At 37.6% G+C, this 22,081-nt stretch overlaps 1 protein-coding gene across 1 annotated transcript in view; it reads left to right on the forward strand.

The window, feature by feature from the left end:
- Positions 1 to 11,301: 11,301 nt before the first annotated feature.
- The window catches only part of LOC135226139 (serine/threonine-protein phosphatase 6 regulatory ankyrin repeat subunit A-like), a 39,720-nt gene continuing 28,940 nt past the window's right edge, over positions 11,302 to 22,081 (forward strand). Inside the window, exon 1 of the mRNA XM_064265580.1 lies at positions 11,302 to 11,762. The gene's annotated coding sequence lies outside the window, so the exon portion shown is untranslated. The remainder of the gene's footprint in view (positions 11,763 to 22,081) is intronic.

A 22,081-nucleotide genomic window follows, 5' to 3' on the forward strand; every position in this document is an offset into this window, starting at 1 on the left:
CTTACCATCGAAAAGGTGGACATAAGCTTCCATTCGGAGATACCTAATGCTAGAACCTGATGCGGTCTTTCTGCAAACTAACCAGGAAAGGTTACCCCTAAAACCCAAGCAAGAGATAGCCAAGAGCTGAGTCATCCATCAGATAGCTACGACAGGGGCCCATCTGCCTCCCTTAACAGACAGGCCCAGAACAATAACCCTGCAGATGTGATGCCGGAAATCCATCCTAGTTTTCACAGAATAAAGGTACCTATATGAATTTTGTGTTGTCATGATGGAATTCTCACCTAGAGAAATGTCTCAACCTTAAGACAACCAGTCCAACTCCTACAGGTATTAGACGTCTGTTTACACTTAACGCTTGTGCGTTCAGGGAACAAAAACAGGGCGTTTGTCGCGACATTGGACTGTAAGTTGCTACATATTAATCTCAGATTTTTAACGTACCATCTCTTTGGACATCGTATTCACTTCTAGATACAATTCATGAACAGTATCACAAATGCTCTGGCTTGAATCTAATAAACAACAGAAGCTGCCTTTTGTCCCTGAATGATTCCCTTGCGCTCACTCCACAAACACAGTTGCGGGCGCAATGACTGTTCATGTTTGCTGCAGACCTGCTGTATACTATTTCTATTCTTTCTTTCCTGCTGGCGGGGAACATTATATCATCGACAGATATTTAGGACTCTTATATTTCTTATGACTGTTACGTTCTTTCTGCGTATCTCATACACCCTATCTGCCGCTTTGCTGCATAGCAGATTTGGGCTATGTCTCACATTTCTGTCAATTTTGTTGTTTTTGTTACCTGCGCAGGGCGTCGTACTACGACCTTGCCATTTTCATTCACTTTTGTATCAACAATGCATCTTTCCACCGTTTCAAACCCCCATTTCTTTGATGCAGTCCTTTAGGGCTAGTTTTTCAAAGCATTAAATATGCATCCCCGAACCATCCAGGTGTAGGTACATAGGGACGCCTATAACATTGTTTCGTAGGCATTCACTTCGTTAAGGTTAGCAAATGATCAACTGTGGATTTTTAAAAATAGTTCGCCACAATGCAAACTGCTTATTTACTGATTTATCCTTTCCTTCTTTATTTCCATCTTCACTTCAAAAACCTTGTTTTTGTTGCTAGTAATGAATATCCGTCTCATGTTTTCCCATTCTAATTTGCTGGCCCTCTTGTGCATATAATATTTCCCATTCTTCCCATTCATCCGGAGTGCTTAACTATTTTTCCACATCTCCTATTAAGAATGTCAGGCTTTCAGTTATTTTTATGCCCATTTTCTTGATTATTTTGTTATTATTCTGACTTCTTAGACCCTTCTGCATATCATTTGCTATCTGTCATTTTTTTCATATACCATCTCTGCGAATATCGTAATCATTTATGAATTTGCTTCAAGAAGAGTATAACTAAACTCTAGCTTTAATCTCATAAATGAAAGAAACTCCCTCTACATTAGTACTGAGTACTACTTAGTACTGTATGTGACGGATGAGCGTGGTGGTCGAGCAGGAAAACGAAACAGTGAACAGCTCAGTCTTCGTATGATTCTTTTTCTTTTGCCCTGATTACTATTTTTTTCCCGTGGTTATCTTAGTTAACTGCAGACGGAACAGCTAACTGGAAAAAAGTGAGACGAACCAGGAGAGGTATAAATAAACACTCAAAGCAGTGAAGTTCTAATGAAATTAATAAAAAAGAAGCTTAGAAAAGAGAGAAACAGTAATTAACAAGGGAGGTCAGTACCATGGAAAAGTGGATTAACAAAATGAAAGATAAGTAAAATGGTTTTAAATTAAATAGCTCTGCATTTAACTCGTACAGCATATTGGGCCCGCAACTGTGTCTTTTGGGGTGAGCCGTTTGGAACTAGACCTATATAGGAACCGCTCACTAGAAGGCTAGATTATATTAAATAACTTTTGTGGACAAGTTGGAGCTGACATAGGTGACTTATTTACCCGAGATCTTAATAAAAGATAGACGTCAAGTTTTTTTTTTTTTTTTTAAATAAAAGACTTGACATCAGAGGTAAAAGCAAAGCCCTTTGTAATTGGAGTGACTATGAATATAGAGCCATGAGAGATTTTTTATTTGCTGAAAATCTTACGGATTGAGACACCAAAGACAAAAATGGTTCCGATGAAGAAATCCCAATGGTGGTCGATCTAATGGCAACAGCTTTCATAAATATATTGCATAAGAATTGCATGACGACAGTGCTAGATGAAACTGAATATCATTTAATGAGCAATGCATGAAAGAAAGCTTTAAAAAAATCGGAAAAGTTTGTTGACAAATCCACTGTTATGTAACTGTACCTACATTATATATCTTTATATATATATATATATATATATATATATATATATATTTATATATATTGTATATATATATATATATATATATAGATATATATATATATATATATATATATATATATGATATACGCCTAGATGCCGCATCTGCAGTACTGACGTTTTTTTTTCCGCCACTATTCGCTTAATATTGCACGGATTTTTCTTGTCTGATGGCTCGTTACAAAGCTTACATAATTCCCTACAAGGATCTAATAAAATAAAGTTGTTCCTTATTGTTTGAAAGTTAACTGCAATGGACTTTGTGTTTAGCAGGTAGGGGGAAGGAGGGGGCTAGTTGTACACAAATGTTAATATTTACCCCTAACTATTGCTGTAAACAATAATTTGAAATGCTGTGGATAAGACAGATGACTAAAGTAGGCCTACAGCTATGGATCTGTGCAACTTAAGTAAAATCTTTGTCTCTCGAAGTGCTCTGTTAAAAATCCCCCAATATAATTTTTGGCACAGGCCTAAAAGTTTAAGTCATAAAACTGTAGGGTTGAGCCTAAAATAAACTACAGTATGCCCTAGAATAACTAGGATTTTCTGTGTTATCTAGCCTTTGCATCTCTGCCTGCTCCTTTGAGCCTGGGTGGGGTGGGGGTTCTTCCATTTTTTTGGAACGGGATGCTCCTCAGTGAATTCTGACCTCTAGACCTGGCTTTGGAAAATTTAGCGGGTATCAAGAGACCTCGTCTAGTGGCAAAAGTGACCTATCTCTAGACCTAATTTTATATGGTGAAATAATTATATAGAACTTAAATTTTTCACAAAACTACCTTTAATTTGCTCAGACTAAGATATATCATTTATGGCAAGCATAAACAGTTCAATATAGCTCATCTCTAGACCTGTGTTGTCAAGGACCCAAATTATTATACCTTATTTGGGATAAGGGCCTGGGCCATCTCTTATATTCTATAGACCAAAATTGCCAAACTGAGCCAATCCTGACGAGCAACCCTGTATACCCGGTCATAGTAACCGTCCCCCCCCCCCCCCCCCCCCCACCGAGCCTTTCAGCCTAGACCACAATCATAAGGCCAGTCTAATTTTTTTTCAGCTAACTGTTCATTGGTTTGGTCACACATGTATAAATTTAAAAGCTGGGGTGGTGGGCCTTATGGGTCATTAAGCCATACTTTGAAGTAACAACTCTCAAAATGTATTGCACAATGATTTATTTTCATGATATTTGTTCTTACATTGCATGTATATATAAACATTTATCTGTGCATTTATTATAATATTCCCAGCAATTTAAACAAGTTTTTTTCATTGCTGTTTTCCAACCGGTTTAATGATACTACATTGTAATGATAATCTATATGCATTGATTTGAAATCAGCAGGCTATATCAAAACATCAACAAAAATCATTATGTGCCTTGCTTGGCCATTTAGTTCTTATTACAAGGACCGATTAACACTAATATTACATAGCTATAATACAGTGAAAGAAATTCTAGAAACATCAAATTAGTGTCCACATTTTACCCTATTGGACCTAATGGCCCTTAACAATATTGTTTTTAACCATTTTTTTTCGTAGGCTGTCTTTATCACAGCATCAAATTATTGTTTACAGCAATAGTTATGGGTAAATATTAACATTTGTGTACAACTAGCCCCCGTTCCCCCTACCTGCTAAAACAAAGTCATTGTAACTTAACTTTCAAACAATAAGGAACAACTTTATTTTATTAGATCCTTGTAGGGAATTATGGTAAGCTTTGCTAATCGAGCATCCAGACAAGAAAACTCCAGTGCAAATATTAAGCGAACATAGTGGAGCGAAAAAACGTCATATACTGCAGCCTGCTGCATTTTGTTTGAATTACCGCCCCAAGATGGGGGCGGGCCCTGATGACGTGCGCCAGCCTATTCAGCTAGCGCCCGATGCGGCATCTAGGCTTTTATATCTATATATATATATATATATATATATATATATATATATATATATATATATATATATATATATATAAAGATAAAACAAAGAGCGCTTGTGAGAATCTGTGCAATTTTCCTTTTCAATCTGTAAAATTTTATTTGTGAATTTGTTTGCACAGTTACATAATTGTGGATTTGTTTCTCCAGTTTAAGACTCATCCTAAGACTAGTATTTTCTTAATGGCCATTCATTAGCATCGGTGGATCTTGGTAATTAAGGCATCGGACTACTCGGTAAAAACGGAAATGCTAACTGAAGTTTGTAAACGAAACAAAATCCATTCAGTAGGAGGTGAGTTATGGTCACATTACTACATATTTGCTTTTATTTCCAGCGATCTATTGCTTGCGGTTCATTATCTTTAATATATTCACAGTCTTTCGTTTATGTTTTAACGGTCATCCCAACGGGCTTGTACTAAACACCCTGCAAAGGTGGATACCGGGTTTAAAATCCTTGGGGGTCACAATCTAAGAAAGATTGATGTGACTTTTTTTCGCGACTTTTTTCCTTGTGACTTTTTTTTTTTTCTTACCTGGATTCTGGAGGAGTGAAGAGGACTTGGCTGGAACCTGCTGTGAGCAGAAGGTCCAGAGGGAGGTAAAGAATTACTAGATGTCACCAAAGTGCTCCAAAGTAGTGGGGATGACGAAGGCAGAGCCTGTATTGGATGTAGGTTTTGCAGTAATTGGGGGCACAGGAAATGCGCCAGTGTCGCTGGACTGAAAGCCTACAGAAATGAAATTGGATCTGCCATGGACTGGAAAGTGCTGAGAGACCACTTCTAATGTGAGCTGGAATCTTTGAAAAGTAAGTCAAGAGCAAAATATGATCACCAGTTTCCTGATACTCCTGTGTGGCTGGGCTGTACAGATGTGCACGTGCTTATATGTACACAGCAGTTTTTTTTTTAATGCTACAAGAAGTGCAATGGTGAAAATTACAAGTTTCAGAAGTATAAACGCAGCTAAATATAGTCTGTCGACACCCCAGATCGCTAGGGTGGGGTGGATAAGTAATACAAAAAAAGATGTGGCAAATTTTTTACTTGCTGCGCCAAACCTCAGATTTTGCGACGTGGAATTGGAATTGGAAAATAGAATTTAGGCCAAAGGCCAAGCGCTGGGACCTATGAGGTCATTCAGCGCTGAAAGGGAAATGGACAGTGAGAAGGTTTGAAAGGCGTAACAGGACTGGAGAACTTTAAAGCAGTTGCATTATTAGGAAATAAGTTTTAGGAGAGGGTGTGAAGTCTGATGGAGGAATGCGAACATGAACGGAGGTACAGTAAAAGGAATGAAAGGGGTTGCAGCTAAAGACCGAAGGGACGCTTCAGGTCTGAAGAATAATACCCTCTAGTTCAGACCTTAGTTATAGGGAAAGCCAAATCGGAAACTACAGTCTGTTTTGTCGTCATTATTTTGGGTCTGTTTTAGTTATATGACCCATACGACAATTCTTCACTCTTACCTGTAGGTAGAGGGAAAGATGGTGTTTTAGTAATGGAGATAATTTTCCATTTCTCGTCGTCGAGGTTCTGGGATGAAGGGCGATAATAAAGCAATATCTTCTTGATTGTGTTTATTGGCTAAAACTACATTGAAGAAGGCGGGTAGTGGAATATACAAAATACAAAAAGCGTATATAATAGAATCATAACAAACATATGAGCATCGAAGCTCTATACACAATAAGGAATCATATCCTGCATATATGAGGTAGAATTTATAAGATCGAAGCCTGTGTGTCGGACTCGATACTAACACAATAATAATTGGTTATACTTATAACATTTACGCATTATGCAACACAGTGCAATAGCTCTGAACTGAACGTGTCTGCGGAGCTACGTTCTCCCGCGCTCGTTACATAACGTCTTGCATACATGCCAGTCTCCTCCCCCTTTACCCGTGACTAAGAAACAACTGTTCCTCACATTTACAAATCTAATCTTTCAGATGGTTTTCCTCTACTCATTCTGTTAGGGAGTACTATAGGTGTGTTCTGAGCTGTTGCATGATTTTCCTCTCTATTTACAGTTGGTGGTTGAACATCTTGGTGAGCAGTTTCCACATCTGAGTTATTTAAGTTTGAGGTATTTGAAACTTGTACTTCTGTATGATTTGTACTAAATGACTGCAACTGATCAACATGACGTTTTACAATCTTTCCACCAACATTAACATCATAATGTAAATTACCTATCTTCCTGACAATTTCTCCTTGTACCCATTTTTCTGGTGTATTGTATGATCTTACCATGACATAACTTGAAGGAGTGAAATGTCTTACATTGGGAAGTTTTTTTTCTTGATCATAACCTTTCTGTTCTAACTGACTCTGCAAGTTTGGATACATTTAATCTAATTTATTCCTGATCCTCCTCCCCATCAACAAATAAGATGGTGTTACACCCGTAGTATTGTGTACGGTTGTTCTATAAGATAACAGGAACTTTGCAATGTTTGAATGAGGCTACATTACCATTTATTTGCTTGTCTACACTTCATATTATGTTTGAAAGTTTTGAACAAATCTTTCTGCTTTCACCATTCGTGGGTGGATGATAAGTTTCTGATAATGATGTTTGTCCATACATTTACATTCGAAATTCCCTTAAACTCCTGTGAAGTAAACTTGTGGGCCATCGTCTCTCACTATTCTCTCTGGTAAACCATGCGTTGCAAAGATTTGCATGAGTGATCTTATAGTTGCTACCGATGAAGTTGTTTGCATTGGTATAACTTCTGGCCACTTACTATATGCATCTACTAATATCAGATATGAGTATCCTAAAAATGGACCTGCAAAATCTACATGTATACGTTGCCACGGGAATCTGGGTAATTCCCATGGGTGCATTCGTGTTGGTTTTGGATTATTTTGCTGCAATGCACAATTCATACACTTCTTAAACAAATTTTCAATGTCCCTATCAACACCTGGCCGCCAAACATAAGTTCTAGCAATTGACTTTGATCTGACAATACCTTGGTGGTCTGCATGTATTTCTGATAGAACTCTATTCCTTAATGCATTTGGCATTTGGAATCACTACTCTTGATCCTCTCAAAATACATTCTTGTGTTACTCTCAATTCATTCCAAATTTCTTTGTATGGTTTACAATTGGCATCTTCTGCACAAATATCTCTGCCGGTTATTAGACTGCAATACTTTTGAAAGTACTGGGTCTTTCTTTGTACCTTGTGCTATTTCCTTAGCTGTAATAGGTAAATTATATGGAGAAATCAAAAGAATACTTTCTTCATGTTGTTCTGGTGCTTTGTCTACAGGCAACTCTCGAAAAACAATAGCGGTCTGCATTACCCATCTTCGATGTTGGTCTATATTCTATGTTGTAATCATATGCCGCTAATATGATTGCCCAACGTTGTAGTCTTGCAGCTACTAACGTCAGTAAACTTGCCTTTGGCCCTAAAATCATCAATAATGTTTTGTGGTCTGTAACTAATGTGAACCTTTTCCTGCCATACAGATACATATGGAACTTTTTCACTCCATACACTAGTGCTAATGCTTCCTTTTCTATTTGTGAGTAATTTCTCTCTGCTTTGTTCAATACTCTAGAGGCAAAAGCTATTGGTTTTTCTGTACCATCTGGCATTACATGTGCTAGTACTGCACCTAATCCTATGTTTGAGGCGTCACAAACCAGCTTTACTGGCAAATCCATTTGATAATGTACTAAGAATGTGGGTGATGTCACTTCTGCTTGATTCTTTCAAAAGAATTTTGACATTCCTTTGTCCAATTCCATTTTACATCTTTGTTCAGCAAATTGTATAATGGGTGTGCAATTGTTGCTAAGTTTTGAATGAAACTACCATAGAATGTTACTAAACCTAAAAATGATTGCAATTCCTTGACATTTTCTGGTACGTAGCTGACTGCACTGCTTACCTATCTTGAGTTCTTATGAATTCCTTTACCATTTACAATAAAGCCTAAATACTCTACCGAGTCAACTTCTAAAATACATTTACTCTGGTTGACCTTGATATTGTGTTCCTTTAGTTTCTTTAGAACTGCACGTAATCTTTCTCTATGCTCTTTTTCGTTTTTGCCAGCGACTAATATTTTTTTTTTTTTTTTTTTTTTTTTTTTGTTATTTTTTTTTTTTTTTTTTTTTTTTTTTTTTTTTTTTTTTTCAATGAAAATGAATACTCCTGACAACCTGCAAATATTTTGTTCATTGTTTGCTGCCATATTGCTGGACTGCTAGCAACACCATGGGGAAGTCTTTTTGGACTGAGGTATTTGAAACTTGTACTTCTGTATGATTTGTACTAAATGACTGCAACTGATCAACATGACGTTTTACCACCAACTGTAAATAGAGAGGAAAATCATGCAGCAGCTCAGAACACACCTATAGTACTCCCTAACAGAATGAGTAGAGGAAAACCACCTGAAAGATTAGATTTGTAATTGTGAGGCACAGTTGTTTCTTAGTCACAGGTAACGGGGGAGGAGACTGTCATGTATGCAAGACGTTACATACGTGAGAGCCGAACCTTGTATGTGTAACCGAGTCACGCATATACGGTTACAAGGTGTCAAAATGTTGAGGACGAACCGTAACCACGTTAAACACGTAACTTCATTACAATCCACTGCGATCCACTGTCTCTGTCCGGGTTGTTTACCGACGATAGTCACTATGCAAGTAGCAGCTGCCCCATATATTTATACACATTATTTAACGAAGATGAAGCGAAATAAAAGAAGATGGTGGCAATCAAGGTTATATACAAGAAGGGTAGAATACAGTGGTCGGGAATTACTTGCTGACATGAGATTCCAAGAAGTTTCTGGCCACAGTAAAGTCTTTTCTTCGTTATAACTAATAAATTGAAGGACCTCTTCCTAACTCCAATCAGCCATGTTAGACATATACGTACTGACTGACCAAAACAAGGGACTTTACTATGGACGGGCTTGTTCATAGTCGGTGTCAAGCAACCTCTGTTGATACGCGTGTAATACAGGTCCCGTCCACACATGGCGTGACGTGCAAAGAGACCTCCATTTGATTCGGGGCCTAAAAACCGACAATTGCCGGGACGGAGGGCGAACGGAGCCTCGAACCTCGCGGGTTCGGGGTTCGGGTTCGAGGAACCGTCTACACTTGCGTTTTTGTTACAAGAATCAGTTACAATACAAGGTTCGGTTCGCACTTGTGTACCCATTTCGAGCGCGGGAGAACGTAGCTCCCCAGACACGTTCAGTTCAGAGCTATTGCACTGTGTTGCATAATGCGTAAATGTTATAAGTATAACCAATTATTATTGTGTTAGTATCGAGTCCGACACACAGGCTTCGATCTTATAAATTCTATCTCATGTATGCAGGATATGATTCCTTATTGTGTATAGAGCTTCGATGCTCATATGTTTGTTATGATTCTATTATATACGCTTTTTGTATTTTGTATACTCCACTACCCGCCTTCTTCAATGTAGTTTTATCCAATAAACACAAGCAAGAAGATATTGCTTTATTATCGCCCTTCATACCAGAACCTCGGCGACGAGAAATGGAATATTATCTCCATTACTAAAACACCATCTTTCCCTCTACCTACAGGTAAGAGTGAAGAATTGTCGTATGGGTCATATAACTAAAGGCGACGAGGTTGGGATGAAGGGCGATAATAAAGCAATATCTTCTTGCTTATGTTTATTGGCTAAAACTACATTGAAGAAGGCGGGTAGTGGAATATACAAAATACAAAAAGCGTATATAATAGAATCATAACAAACATATGAGCATCGAAGCTCTATACACAATAAGGAATCATATCCTGCATACATGAGATAGAATTTATAAGATCGAAGCCTGTGTGTCGGACTCGATACTAACACAATAATAATTGGTTATACTTATAACATTTACGCATTATGCAACACAGTGCAATAGCTCTGAACTGAACGTGTCTGGGGAGCTACGTTCTCCCGCGCGCTCGTTACTAACGTCTTGCATACATGACACAGTCCATGACTGGTCTCAGGCATAACCGTATGCAATGGATCAACGTTGAAGGATAGATTTAAATGACTAGATAGATATAAGATATGGCTACTCTGTTTGACCTTTTTTATGGAACAAACTTATCATGTGCAACTTATCGCTCTTGGACTGAAAAAATAGATAGGTACAAATCTCATAAAAATGATAAGATCTTTTTTAAGCCAAAAGGTACTTTCAAAATCGATTCTGTAACACATTTCCAGGAATAATCATGATAAAATGATGAACTAAATTATAATAATAATAATAATAAAGCCACTAACATAATCAATATCAAAATGAAATTAAAACTCAGACTGAACAGACTGGTTTTAGCGACGGTGCATTAATTTTCACGTATTTGAACTGCCTTCTCATTTGCATCTTCACCCTTTAGCCTACCTAGCCTGCTACATGCGAGAGCATTGCTGTCAACATTTCGTGCGATAAAATTTATTTTGATTTACCCAAAAGATATCTCACTGGTATACGAGTCTAATACCATGTTATATACGTGTTTTTTATTATTATTATTATTATGATCAAGATTAGGACTTTTTACTGATAACCTTTCTGCCACGTAAACATTGCATGATAAACAGAAAAAAGATCTTTTGCTGCCCTGACACGTTAATTAGTTTTCACCCAATTTTTTTTACAGTACATTTTATTGCAGATGGAAATCAAAGCTGCAGATTTGGAACAGTACTTATTATCATTAAAATTTGATTGAAGATAAATTTTTGGCAATTAATTGTATTTTTTTTTTTGTCCCTCTGTGCCCCACTCCCCTATCGCGAAAATGGAGTAGTTCAAGAAATCTTTGTCTTGCGTATGTTGGAAGGTGCAAAATGACAACTTTATAGAGACCATATGGCATCGATCCACTTCCTCGGGGCTAAGCCAACTGTTTGCGCGTTTATAAAACAAATGTCTGGCAACTGTTCAGTTTGGCCTTGGGTTTTGAGCAGCTTGAGAGTGCTTTGCGAAAGAAATGATTCTTTCCTGTGATCTAAGGTGCTTTTCTATTCGATAATAAAAACCATTGGCACTGAGAAAACAGCTGAAACAACTTTTCTATTGGATGCAACTGTTGCGCCGGATGGTGAGGTTTTAAGTTTGATAATTATGCCAAACTTTTCGCTGAAGTTAAATTTGTTCACTTCATCCAACTTTTGGTATAAACGCCAAAATTATTTTACTACAGTCCTCTTGCTGATCATCGATATAATTTGATGATGTTGGTTTCCCATGGTTGCAACATGTTGTGACGCCTACATGGTACAGCTCACACACACACACACAGCCTGCACAAACAAGGAAGAATCTGTTTTGGTGCAAAACCAGTTTGATTTTACAGCAACAGTGTACTACAATCACGTACTGCGTAAAGGTAATGTCTTTTGTTTTTCCCTTTGTGTAATAGCTTAAGAATACTTGTTCGTCCCAAGCCTTCTTTTCATAATCACCAGCAGGCATAATCGATGACCTGTGTGATTCGTTTTTGTTGCAGCCGTTCTTCGAATGTTATTTTACCTGTACAATTTGAACTGTAACCTCCCCTTTTCCCCAACATTCCTCAGATTTTATACTCTTTTAGTGTATTTTGCCACGTCACGACATTGAATCGATTATAGTATCCTGCTCTACAGTTACGAATGGTTGCTTGCATAATTGCAATTACAGTATTATAGTATAGTATGGTGTACTCGTTGTTTGTTTATTTAGTTAATAGTTTCATCCTAAAATTACTGGAAATGTGTTTCTGAATCGGTTTAGTGAGTAGTACCGTTCGGCTTAAAAAAACTCTTATCATTATTATTAGAGCCTTGTACTTGTCTATTTTTTAGTCCACTCTCACCAAAATTCATGGCTGAACTGTATCGACCGAAATATATATGGTAGTTTTCATGCGTTAATTTAGCATTTATGGTCCTGTTGTTTTCAAAGAGGACCATTAGACCGCAGTAAAAATACACCAGTTCCTACTCTTTTACACACACACACACACACACACACACACACATATATTATTATTATATATATATAATATTATATATATATATAGATATTATATATATAGTTAATGGACTTCCAGAAATATGGAACCTTCCAGAATTTTTTTTTTTGTTGGGGGTGGTTTGAACATGATTTGGCAGATAAATGTGAACGTTTTTTCAGTAGTTCTTGGATGAATGTGTAGGAAGTACAGTTTTTCTTTTTTTCTTAATGAAAAAATTACTTTTCCGTAAGAAAAAATGCAAAACACATTTATATAATAATATTACTACATAATATTATATGTATATGTGTGTATATATATATATTATATAATTATATACATATATGTATATGCGGTAGATATACTTATATTAATTATAATATTTAATATATATATTATATATATATATCTATATATATATATATATATATATATATATACACGCATATACATATATGTAGCAATATTATATATAAAGTGTTTTGCATTTTCTTACGGAAAAGTAATTTTTTCATTTAAGAAAAAAAGAAAAACTGTACTTCCTACACATTCATCCAAGAACTACTGAAAAAACGTTCACATTGTATCTGCCACATCATGTTCACCCCAACCCCCCCAAAAAAAAAAAAATTCTGGAAGTCCATATTTTCTGTGACTATCTTTTGCATTGACCTGTACTTGTGCAGGCTATTAATGAAATTAAAAATGGAGCTGCAGCTGGGCCTGATGGTGTCCCTGCTATTTTGTTAAAGAAACTAGTTCATTTTATTGCAAAGCCCCTTGCAATATTATTAAGGCAAAGTGTAGATACAGGCAAGATTTATGAAAAGCACAAATTAGCATATATTACCCCTACTTTCAAAAGTGGATCAAGGCTAGAGGCAAGTAATTATAGGCCTGTGAGTCTAACATCACATATTATGAAAGTGTATGAAAGGGTAATGAAGAAAAATATTATGAAACATTTAATAAAAAATAATTTGTTTAATATAGGACAACATGGTTTTGTACCCGGAAAAAGTACCCAAACCCAACTGTTAGTCCACCGTGAGAACATATATAAAAATATGAAAAACGGAAAAGAAACAGATGTGGTTTATCTAGATTTTGCAAAAGCTTTTGACAAGGTAGATCATAATATATTAGCGAAGAAAATTAGAAAACCTAATATAGTGGACAAAGTAGGAAGATGGATGAAGGAATTTTTACACAACAGAAAACAGATAGTTATTGTAAACGATGAGAAATCGGATGAAGCTAAGGTAATATCCGGTGTACTACAAGGTACAGTGCTAGCTGCATTGCTGTTTGTTATTATGATTGTAGACATAGACAGTAATGTTAAGGACTCGGTAGTGAGTAGTTTCGCTGATGACACAAGAATAAGTAGAGAAATTACTTGTGATGAAGATAGGAACGTGCTACAAAGAGACCTTAACGAAGTATATGTATTGTGTTCTTCCGCTTTGGCGAAAGACAGTTTGTCTTTTCTTACGACTGTTGTTCGTAAGCATTGTTGGTTCTACTTCTCTTCTCGCCTACGTTATATCTTGGTAAAGTTGATGGTTTGGCCAGGAGACCGCTCCGTTTGATAACTGGAATAGAACTAACATTTCAAAGCATCGTGTCGATAGCGAAACACTAGCTATCTCAGCGATTCATATAAAAAGAATAATTAGTCCGCCGGCTCGGAAGTCACAAGTTTCCGGCGCAGGTTAACAGGTCAACCGCTTCCCATGGAAGGTGTTGTTGGCTGTTTGTAAACAGGAATATGATGAGATGTCCAAATGCAAACCAGGCTACTGCAAGCATGGCACAACGTGATCTAGATTTGAGATTATCACGTAGGACGCTCCTAATTCACCAATGACCCCTCAGGTCATGGGTTCTATTTACAGATATGTAATTATCTGTTTCAAAGAATGTATTTATTACATTAGGCTCGGACAGCTACCATTCAAGCCTTGAATAACAAAAGTTACTTTAAGATGGTTTCTTAGGAGTGTGCTCGTAACATATATTTAGATATAATCATAACAAGTGATTAAGTGTATATATTGGGCTACAATATTTTATTAGGTGCCCGAAAGATACTTTTAACTGTTCAAAATGCAAAGGCTTGGAGTCTCTCTTGTCCTACATATTGCCAGCGTACAGACCGCTTTTCGCACACAACACAATTCCAGACAGTTTTCCTAGGAACCAGGTGAAATGGCCAGTTTCAGATGGCCTGAACGTATATGCTTTTAACGCAACAGGAGTGTCGTCTGGACGCGGCAAAACGTTCCCTTGAAGATCCTTCTGTGTCCGCCTCAACCTACGCCAAGCAAAGATGTTAACGGCGATAAGAAACATTGCCGTAACGCAAAACACGGCTAGCAGCACGTAGTAAGGAAGATTTTCTCCTCCTGCATAAGTCGGTAACGCGTGGTCCATCTCAGCCAGTTGCGTCAAACGATGAGCCACCCGCGCGTTGTATGGGAGAGGTAGTGATGGGATAATTGTAGTCGCCCAGGTGTAGTTCGCGAAGTAGGACCTCTCACGTATTATAGTGTGGATCCCTCTGACCGTGTAGTTTGTAGATGTCCCTGTACAGCCGTCAGCTGCGACAAAGACTTGGGATTGGGCTGTGGTCCCGTCCGGACTTGACACTTGAAAACCTTCCTTGTCGTATCGGATCCAGGAGCCGTTGTTCATTCTGTAATTGAACTTATTACTTCAAAGGGATAAAGTTTCTTCAGACAACCTTCGCGTGTATGGGAGAGAGAACCGTTTAGCACTATGCCTAACTCACATGAATCCATTGATATAGGATGGAATTCAAAAGAGTCAGCTGTACAAACTTTATTATTCATGGCTTCTGAACAGTGAGTGAATTTATCTAAGTCTTTAATGACTGTATATGATTTCTTATCAGAGGAAATCAATACCTGTCCCGTCAAATTGGATATTACTGGACTTGAGTTATTCGTCATGAAAGTTGGGAACGGTGCTATTTTGTATGATTGCCAGGCATCAGAAGAATCAAAGGGGATAGTGATCATAATCCTGTAATTTTCAACGCTTACCGATATTAAGCTATAATAAAACTCTATTTTATGGGCGTCTAATAAAGGAATATAACCTAGTTTCTCCCGTCCATTCTCCAAAGTTAAAGTCAGATCCTTAATAGGCATAAGGTGTGGAGATAACACACCCTTTGTTGCTAACGTAATAGCTTCTACATAGTCCTTTGATTTCTCAATAAAATGTGATATTTTGGTACGGATATGATCTATTTTCTAACTATAATAAGCTAACGTAGCCAGCAAGTGTTGAACTTCCATAATCTGATCGATATTACTAGAATGTTCGTTCACCAAACTCATAATTTGATTGATTGAGGATAACTGGCTACGCAGTTCGGACAAAGCTATTTCGGTTTTATGTTGCAAAAACTCAATTCTCTTATTTTGATTATTTATCTTAAGGCGATTTGAAATTCCTAAGCCTAAACTGGCAACAGATCCCAAGATGTTTAATCCAGTAAATATAAGCGGGTTGCGACGTTTGAGAGTATTGTGCCGCACAGACCACATCAGCAGGTCTCGAGCAAGTTCTTCTGCCTCGGCGGTTTTATTCTGCAAGTCATATGATAACATTTCCGCGACGTTTAGGGTTTGAGCTAGCGAAATTTCTGAGTTAGCATGAAAATAACGTTGGTGCATTTCCCTTAACGAAACAGCAAACCTCAACAGGTTTTCATTTCTTTAGGTTAAGGACGTCATCCCTCAGGCAAGAATATCGCCTGCATGTCTACTTCTATGACTATATTACTTGCTGTAATGAAAACGTCTTCTGTTCTTTTCTATAATAGTGCCATGATTAAACTCTAATTCTTTCGTTTTTGTTAGCGCTCTTCCCACACGACAAAGATGTTTGAACGAACAATATCACTCCTAACAATAACAGATTCATTTTGGAAACCTGTAATGAGTAAAATATATGTAATAACTCATGTTAATGAATATGTTTACATACAAATATGATATATAATATTATCTATAGATATATATTATATATTAATATATATATATATAAGTTATTATACAAGTTTTCAATAGATACAAAAATTTCCCTCACTCCATCTACCCTTCTTTAGTTTCTGATATGTGCCAATGGAACGATTTCTCATATCAGTGGGTTGGGATACGTTTTGAACCCTAAATCTATTGGCCGTTAATGTTTCTAAAATGTTAACGGGCCTTCAAACTTAGGTGTCAGTTTGTAGTTTAAACTTTACGTACGTATACTTGTATGTATACCTTATCGCCCACGGCACACACATCGAATATGTTCTGGTTGGCTTCTTAGGCTGATTTTAATCATGGATTTTCTTTTCATTTATAATTTGTGCTTCTTCTAGATTCTTACGAAGTATATTATATCGACTTATGCTTGCATCCATAACATCCTTTAGAGGATTTGATAAATTGGTTGTAGGCGTTAATACATGGAAAGGTGTTCTAGCTGGGATACCGTACAGTGCCTCGTGCGGTGACATTTTAATAGATACATGATATGAGTGATTAAGAGTGCTTAGTACCGCAGGTATGGCAATGTCCCAGTTGGGGTCCATCCCCCCTAAGGTGACCCTTAAAATGTTTAAAACCTTACGAATTGCCCTTTCCACGAGCCCATTAGACTCTGGGTTGTAGATCATGGTATTGATTTTCTTAGGTGTCAGTTTGTAGTTTAAACCTTTACGTACGTATACTTGTATGTATACCTTATCGCCCACGGCATATGTTCTGGTTGGCTTAGCTATTTTATCATGATTTCTTTTCATTATAATTTGTGCTTCTTCTAGATTCTTACGAAGTATATTATATCGACTTATGCTTGCATCCATAACATCCTTTTTTTTTCCTTTAGAGGATTTGATAATTGGTTGTAGGCGTTAATACATGGAAAGGTGTTCTAGCTGGGATACCGTACAGTGCCTCGTGCGGTGACATTTTAATAGATACATGATATGAGTGATTAAGAGTGCTTAGTACCGCAGGTATGGCAATGTCCCAGTTGGGGTCCATCCCCCCTAAGGTGACCCTTAAAATGTTTAAAACCTTACGAATTGCCCTTTCCACGAGCCCATTAGACTCTGGGTTGTAGATCATGGTATTGATTTTCTTTATGCAAAGGAATTCACACAAGGAGTTAAGGAAGTGATTATTGAATTCTCCGCCAGAGTCGGATATGATTATGTGTGGAATTCCATGTTTACAAATGTAGCACTCGTAAAACTTCCTAGCGCACTCGACTGCGGTTTTTGTTTTAAGTGCTATCAGTTCTGTATATCGAGTCAAGGCATCTATGATTACTAGGAGGTGCTTATTTCCTCGTCTGACTTGTAAAACCCTGTTAATAAATCTAAGTGTACTCTTTCAAAGGGTTGATTTGGCACGGGATAAGCCCCTAGGCTGACAGGTGTTTTCGTGTGCCCTTTGTATTCTTGACAAGTGCGACAATTAGCTATGTGCTTTTTTATATCTGTAAGCATCGTATGCCAATAAAATAAGGATTTGGCTTTCTGTGACATGATGGAAAAACCCGGATGTCCATGCAGTGGATTTGCATGTAACCATTTTAAGACAGTGGGTATGAGTGAAATTGGTACCACCACCTGGTCGTTATTCAACTGTGGTGTGTTGCGGGTTTTCCTCGTCACGGATCTACACAGGATATTATCTTTGACTATATAATTCTGCTGCTTATACTTTATATATTCTTTTTCCTTCGGATTTCCGTTTAATGCGTTTATGATTTTTTCTAATTGCTGATCTTTTCTTTGTTCCGTCTGTAATAGTTCAGCACTCCAGCCCAGATCTTCCTGTTAAGATATAGTTTTAACAATAGGCATGGAGGTTGATATATCTATTAATTCAGCTAATGGCTCCGTACAAGATGACGAGGGGTTGCGTGATAATGCGTCAGCAATGATATTTGCTTTCCCAGGTAAATACCCGATCCTCGCGCCAAAGTCTTGGATGATCATATGCCACCGAGTTCGCTTAGGGCTGTGACTAAAGCCTTTAAAGAAGTCGGTTAGGGGCTTATGATCAGTGAGAACCTTGACGGGATAACTGTATATTATGAACTTAAAATGCACTAGTGAATTAACAATAGCGAGCCCTTCCTTGTCTATTACTGCATATTTACTTTCGGAAGGTCTCAGTTTACGTGAATAAAAAGCTATAGGGAAAAACTGTTTATCATATTGTTGAAGCAATACACCACCTACTTCTAGGTCTGAGGCGTCTGTTGCAATAAAGAATTCCTTACCGAAGTCAGGAAATTTCAAGATAGGAGAACTACACAGTTCATCTTTCAAGGTATCGAACGCCTGTTGATGTTTTTCAGACCATATGAAATCTATGCCCTTCTTTATAAGATCGGTTAGGGGAGCGGCTATGATTGAGTAGTTGCATATAAAACGGCGGTAGTAGCCACTACACCCTAGAAATTGCTGTATTCCCTTGACGTTAGTAGGTATCGGAAAGTTACGGATAGCCGATACCTTATCATGGACTACTTTAAGACCTTGACTAGACACTGTGAAACCTAAATAGACTAGTTCTGTTTTAAAAAATTCACACTTACTTATCTTTACCCTTAGGTTATGCTGCCTTAGTCTTTGTAGCACTAACTCTAATTTACGTAGATGTTCTTCTAAGGTATTAGAAAAGATTACAAGGTCATCCATATAGGCATGTAGGATATCTCCTAACAAGTCTCCAAACACAATGTTGATCATTCTAGTAAAAGTTATAGGAGCACAACGTAAACCAAAAGGCATACGCAAAAATTCATAATGTCCCCTGGCTGTGCTGAAGGCAGTGTATGGGATACTCTCTTCTTCCAACGGAATCTGATGGAAGCCTTTGAGTAAGTCCAAACTGGTAAAATATTTGTTCTGACCTAGTAAAGATAGAATATCGTCAGTACATGGCACTGGGAATCGGTCAGGGATTGTTTCCTCATTTAAGCGACGAAAATCTACGCATATCCGCCAAGTTCGATCTTTTTTCGGTACTACTATTAACGGAAAATTATAAGGGCTGTTTGATTTCCTAATGACTCCTTCTTTTAGCATTTTACCTACTTCCTCAGTTATCTCATTCTGGAATTTCATAGGAAGTCTGTACGAAGGTAAATAGATAACTTCCTGTTTGTCCTTTAGCCTTATTTGATGCTCGATGACATCCGTTTTTGTCAAGGTTCAATCCGTAGTGGAAAAAACATCATGATATTCAGTTAAAAGATTCAAAAATTTCTGCTGAATTTCTTCTTCTTGAATGTCTTTATTGATTTTATTTTTTATAGATTGCAAAAGGGATTCATCTTTAACTGATTGAGCGTGATTGATCTCAGCTATGGTAAGAATGCGATGTTTATAAACTTCCACATCCAAGATATGTTGATTTTTGTGGATTACTAAAGTGGTATTCAAATGATTACAGACTTCGATGTTACATTGTTGTTGTGAGCCGACTGTATAAATGGCTTGTGTGACGGATAATCCGTGTGTTTTCAGAGTGTCGGAAAGGATTAACATTTCAGATCCCGGCAAGGTTTTCTTTACATGCACTAATATGTTCGAAGTTACGTTCGGTTCGAGAGTTTGCGTGCAAGCTGATATTACGGGTGAGCGAGAATTCTGTTGGGTCTCGTGGATTATTTCTTGGTTCATGAGGCAAGTGATTGGTTCTTCGATATATGTTACTACTCTATTTTCTGTCTCCTTATTATCTAAAACTGATTTTAGGGTATTAGAAGACTTATAGAATTTTCCTTTGATATACACGCTGTGTTTTGCAGGGGCTAAGGTAATGTTTTGATTGCCCATAGACGGGTATCCTATAATTACAGCGGGATACATAACAATGTTTTGTACAACGATAAAGGTATCGGAAAACGTGCGCTTACCGACCTTGTACTGAACATAAGTTACTCCTACCACATTTAATTCATTATTTCCTATACCGGAGAGTCTTACTCCGGACTTCTCTATAGGGAAGTTCGAAAAAAGTAAATGATGAGTCCGCAAATCCATGATATTACGTGGACTACCAGAATCAAAGAATAAGGTAAATGACTTATGGTCCAAATTTACTGCATGTAAGGTTGGGCGTAACTCATCTTGACTTATAATTGCGTGAATTTGTTGCAAATCTACGGGAACCTGCCTGCACAGATGTTATGGATTCGGCCGTGTGTTGCATAGGAAAATCGATTGCCTCACAATGAGCTGATAAATGATTAAACTGATTATTTGATACAAAAGATGTTGATATGGATGACCCAACATCGTCCTCTCCCCCCCTGGAGCTTACTACGTGGTATTTGCTTTGTTTTGCACTCCCGGAAAATTCGTCTGACCTTGCCGTTTCTGGCTAGACGGCCCAGGAACAGAGGTACCTGAAGCACGATTTGTTTGTTTCTGCTGTTGAGCAGCATTACTGTTCGCTTGTTCCTTTTTAAAGTACTGAGGACCACCCTTCTTTTTGTTTTCATTGGCAACTGTTTGCGTGTTTTTAGGATTCTGCTGTTGATTCCGCGAGAAGCAACGATTATATGAATGAGTGGAACTGTTATGTATAGAACAAAAATGCGTCCGACAGTCTGAAATCATGTGACCTGGTCTTTTACAGTTATAACAAACCATCCCTGCAGCTTGATTATTATTGACCACGTTTACTTGTTGTGGTTTATTCTTATTTTTTGCAAAAACTTGAGTAAGCGAGGGATCAAGGTCAGTACATTTAGACATGTGTTTTTTGATCTGTTTATACACATCTAGTTCCGTGCTGTTGGGCTGCAGCTTTTTGTCAAAACACCGCACTAAAGCTTCAGGCAACATGACTGTAATGCTCGTGAGGTAAATGAGACATATAAAATCTTTCACGGCGATTTTGGAACCTGTAACCCACCCGGAGTTCCTTAAATTTACTTGATATTCATTTAGCCGGTCGGCAATTAGCGCCGCCCGCTCTACAACATTAAGCTGAGTCATAGAGGCTTGGTTAAGGATGTTCCTTAAAGCTAGTACTACGTCTAAAGCCTCTTCACTGCCATACATGGCACGTAACCTAACTTTGAACTCGTCCCATTTAGCCGCCTCTTGGAAAGAAACACCTCTTAGATATGCACTTGCGTCTCCTTTAGCAAAGTCTATGAAGCTTTTGGCTTCCTGTAATTGTACAGATGGGGCTGTGATGCTTTTTGCATTTAAATGAGCGTCTACAGATGAGATCCATGCCTCAACGTTTTGAGGCATGAACCCATTGACCCGACCTTGAAAAGGGACAATTGCTGACCTCGCGCTGACGAGCGTCACAACATTCGGGTTGCCAGCCGCAGTAGTTGCCATGTTAACTTTTACTTTTTTCTTATCACTCCTATTCCTTGCGGTTCTATCAAAATATCTATAAGAGTACACTCGACCACTACGTAAACGCATATGCAATATACAGTATAAATGTGTTGCAAATAATAGGAAAATCCCCCAAAAAAGATACTATTAATACAGATAATTTGATAAAGATATTATACGGAGAACTCCTGGAAGAAAAAGCGATTAGCAACAACGAGAAAAAAAAATCTACGGGCGAGAACTCGTAGTTGAAGATTGATTCCTGTAATGAATGAAGATTAAGACTAAATAACTCACC

Source organism: Macrobrachium nipponense, chromosome 14, assembly GCF_015104395.2.
Source record: "Macrobrachium nipponense isolate FS-2020 chromosome 14, ASM1510439v2, whole genome shotgun sequence".
NCBI lineage: Eukaryota > Metazoa > Arthropoda > Malacostraca > Decapoda > Palaemonidae > Macrobrachium > Macrobrachium nipponense.